The sequence below is a fragment of the Mastomys coucha genome, unplaced genomic scaffold, assembly GCF_008632895.1.
Source record: "Mastomys coucha isolate ucsf_1 unplaced genomic scaffold, UCSF_Mcou_1 pScaffold14, whole genome shotgun sequence".
Taxonomy (NCBI): domain Eukaryota; kingdom Metazoa; phylum Chordata; class Mammalia; order Rodentia; family Muridae; genus Mastomys; species Mastomys coucha.
In genome coordinates, this window is record NW_022196896.1 from 108372302 (window position 1) to 108376882 (window position 4581).

General features: G+C 45.6%; 1 pseudogene; it reads left to right on the forward strand.

Moving 5' to 3' along the window:
- The first annotated feature begins 130 nt into the window (after nucleotides 1-130).
- On the forward strand, nucleotides 131-996 carry LOC116089257 (annotated as a pseudogene).
- The last annotated feature ends 3585 nt before the right edge of the window (nucleotides 997-4581 follow it).

A 4581-nucleotide genomic window follows, 5' to 3' on the forward strand; every position in this document is an offset into this window, starting at 1 on the left:
CCCCCCCCCCGGGCTCCACTTGATGTTTTGCTCTGGTCTCTACATCTGCCTCCTGCTGCTGTTATATTTTTAAAGAAAATAAATTACCTTTAAAAAAAACTCTTTGCCTTCTTCTTCGGGAAAACACCAAATGGTGGATGACGCCGGAGCAGTGGGAGTGCCCGCAGGACCAGAGCCTAGGATATGGAAACCACAGCGGCTTCTGGAGGAGGGTTCAGAGAGTTTGACAGCAGTCTTAGGGGCCGCGGTCTTGGTTGAGGCCGCGGGGCTTGTGGAGGTAAACCTGAAGACAAGTAGTGGATCCCCGTCACCAAGCTGGGCTGCCTGGTTAAGAACATGAAGATCAAGTCCTTGGAGAAGATCTGCCTGTTCTCCCAGCCCATTAAGGAGTCTGAGATCATTGACTTTTTCCTGGGTGCATCCCTAAAGGATGAGGTTCTGAAAATTACGCCAGTGCAGTAGCAGACTGGGGCTGGCCAGCGGACCAGGTTCAAGGCTTTCGTCACTATTGGGGACTACAAGGGTCACGCTGGTCTTGGTTCCAAGGAGGTTGCCACTGCCATCCGAGGGGCCATCATCACCTTGGCCAAGCTTTCCATCATCCCTGTGCAGAGAAGCTACTGGGGGAACAAGATTGGCAAGCCCCACACTGTTCCATGCAAGGTGACAGGCCGCTGTGGCTCTGTGCTGGTGCGTCTCATTCCTGCCCCCAGAAGCACTGCCACTGTCTCTGCTCCTGTGCCCAAGAAGCTCCTGATGTTGGCCGGTATAGATGACTGCTACACTTCAGCCAGAGGCTGCACTGCCACCCTGGGCAACTTTGCCAAGGCCACCTTTGATGCCATCCCCAAGACCTACATCTACCTGACCCTTGCCCTCTGGAAAGAGACTGTGTTCACCAAGTCTCCTTATCAGGAATTCACTGATCATCTTGTGAAAACCCACACCAGAGTCTCTGTCCAGAGGACCCAGGCTCCAGCTGTGGCTACCACATAAGGGTTTTTATACAAAAAAAACAAATGAATTAAATCTGTTAAAACAACAACAACAACAACAACAAACCTCTTTGGCCTGTTAACTTATATAAATCCATACTTCAATTAAAATAATTCTTTTAGCTGAATATTTTCTCTCACAGAAGGAGTTAACATTCAAGGGGTCTGGCTTTGGGTCTCTCTGCCTTCCTCTTTCTGGAGATTGAACCTAGACAAGATAGTTTCATAGTTTTCCATAAAACTCACTGCTCACTGCTTCTTTAATGGCACCTGAGAGTCATATAAAGGGTATTTTATTGTCAAGGTGGACTGCCAGGTCTTGAGTCTCACATGGTATTAGGAGAGAGGCAGAGGGGTGGGACTGGGGGTGGGGTGGGGGGAGGTCTGTTGAATAGCAGATGGGAGAAGAGTTGCCTGTCTGTATTTGTACTCTGGTTCTACCAATGTAAAGTTTACAATGCCAGGTAAACGCTTTTTATTATATGGGACTCCAACATCCAAATAGTACATTCATTTCAAACCAGTCCTTGGTTGGTGTTTAATACGAGGGACAGGGTAGAAAAAGCTAAGCAAGAGACCCTGGCCAAATGAGTTGAACCATGCTTGCTTTGTGACTCTGGAAAAGCAGCTTATCTTCTGTGTGCTCTGGTTTCTTCAAAGTCAAATTGACACTGTAGTCACTACTTGGCAAAAACAAAGGAGCCAGCCTTGGCGGCACAGGCCGATAGTCCTAGCACGTGAGAAGCTGAGGTGAGAGGATGGTGAGGTTGAGGACAGCATGGGCTACACACATAATGAGACTGATTTAAAACCATACAAAACAAAACAGGAAAGAAGAGGCTGGGGTTAAGTAACAGAAGGCATTGAGACCAGGCATGGTGGTGTATACCTTTAATCTCAGCACATGGGAGACACAAGCAGGAGGATCTCTGTGACTTTGAGGCTAGCCTGGTCTACATGTAGAGTTTTAGGCTAGCCCGAGTTACATAAATACTGTCTCAAACAGAAAAGGCATTGAGCTCAATCTCTGTCATATCTGGTTATTCAGTAAATGGTACCTTACTGATAAATAAGCACTATGGAGCACATTCTGAGAAGTCAAGTAACCAAGAACTAGAAAAACCTGAAGACAGGGCTGGAGATATAGCTCATGTGATATGGGACTGGTCTACCATGCATGAAGTCTGAGGTTTGGTAACAGTACCATATAAAACCAGACATGGTAGTGCATACCTATAATCCCAGGACCCAGGCAGTAGAAGCAGGAGGATCAGAAATTCCAGGCTAATCTCTGTTACATAGTGATTTGGAGGCCAACCTGGGCAATATGAGGTCTTGCCTTTAAAAAAAAAAAAAAAATCACCACTGGAGAAGCATCATAGAAGACTTAGCATTTGGCTAGAGCCAGATAAGTACATTTCTACATTGAAGCAGTAATAGCTAATATGTTTCATGTCTTATTTATTTTCTTATTTTTGAATATTATTTGTTTATTTACACATGTGTGGGGAATAGAGGACAGCTTATGGGTTCAGTTCTCTCATGCCTCTCTATGGATCCTTTGGATTGAACTCCGGTCATCTGGCTTGGCAGCTGGCATCTAAGATACCCACTAAGCTATCTCAACAGCCCAGGCCCCGTGCATTTAACACTCAGGTGCTCCTCCACAGACCAAAGCACAGAGAGTTGACACAACCAACCTAAAGGCCTATGGATTAGTCCTGACTGAGCCTAAACTCGTAGCCACCACTTAGAATAGGGTGGAGCAGTTCAGACAAGGTGGATCTGAATGGAGAACGTGCACTATAGGACTAGAGAGGATGCTTTAAGCCTCCTGTTTCCTTTCTCAGGAGAGGTAGTGGCTTAAAGGGGATGAGGCAGAGTTCAAAGGAAGCCAGAGCCAAAGGCAAGTGGGACAGAATTCTCACAGTCACAGGCCACAGAGAAGCTGCAGTGACTGGCTTGTTGTCTGGATCAATTAATACCTGTGGACTTCAATGGCAGTGAGAGGGGGGCCATGGGTTTTGTGAAACCACACCAGCCCTTCAAAGGTGGCCTGAGTTTCTCACGAGACTGCCTTGTCTAAGAAACCAAAACTATCCCCTTCTTTGTCAGCAAAATGTTGCTGCTGCTGCTGATGATGATTCTTTTTAGCCAGAAAAAAAGCCTTTCTTCTGGTGTGGCCTCTCATCGGGTCTTGGCAATTACAGGCGTTTCTTAAAAGGTTAGACACAAGATATTTTTCGGATTTGAACAGTAAAATGTCATTGTGCATGCTTAATGAATCACGTCAGAGTCAAGACGGTGAAAAACAACCTTGCAAAGGGTGTTGAAGGAAACAATAAACATTCATTAAAATCCCCACAACACAAACGACACCCCAAAGGTATGTTTTCCTGGGCAGGGGCTATGGCTCAGCGAGAGAACTCTGGCCTAGGATACCAGAGGCTTTGTTTATTTTGCCCAAAGCAGTGGTAGGAAACAGAGCACATTTTCCTTTAAAGACTCAAAGTATGTCTCATTTGTAACATTATTTTGCATGTATACAAGAGGTCGGCTCTCTGCTTTCAGAGCGTTCCAGACATAATTTTAACTGTCCTCAAGCGCTGGACTCTGCTTCACACAATCACGATGCCTTCTTGTCCCAGCATTATCGGCAAGATGCAAAGTTGCAGCAGCTCTTCCGCACTTGGGTTCGCGGTGGTTACTGATAATGAGTTTCACTGGCTTAGTGTGACCCCTGCTCCAGCTGAACAGTCTAGACAGAAAGTCTCTCTGCCAAGCCCAGCGGGGCCCTGGTGGGGACAGCCCAGGGACAGGGCCCCGGGGTGAGCCACCACGAGTGCTGTGGTCTACTGTGGGTGTAAAGGTTATTTATATAATAATGGACATATTTTACATTCCTCAGAGGGATGGCCTCCAAGTTAATGTTAATGACTCCATGAGAATTAGAAACAGCAAGGGTGTGGCTATGTCTCCACAAAATGGTAAATCCTGGGACCTTCAAGCTATGGGAAAGAGCTCTAAATACATGAGTTTGAAAATATGTAATTTCTCAGCTTATGCAAAAATATAAGGATGCAATATGAATTATGAGGGGCTCCATGAATCGAAAGAAACAAAGGTAGACACATTAATGAGCTCGCCAGAAAGGTGCAAAGGTAGGCAGATACAAAGGCAGGCAGATTCCTGAGTTCAAGGTCAACCTGGGTGGGACACTGCAAGGTTAAGCCCAGGTGTGATAGAAATGGTCATTTCAGGACTGGGTTCCACTAGGGTAGTTCAGCATGTTTGTGTAACAGAGGCAGGCAGATCTCCGAACTCTTTTGCAATATTAAAAGAAAAGGTGTGTTGCTGTTTCCTAAAAATTAAAGGACTGGGGTTGGGGGAATGCTGATTCATAGGATAATCAAAGGAAACCTGCAATAAACAACTGAATTGATATGGAAAGAAAAAAAAAAAACCTGGGCTTTTGGTCTACATGAGATGAACTAATAGAAAGCAGTAGCAATTCTTCTTTAGAATTTTCTCTAACAAGAGCTGAGCTGTCTGGAGATCTCTGAGGAGTAAGCAGCTCTTCAAGAAT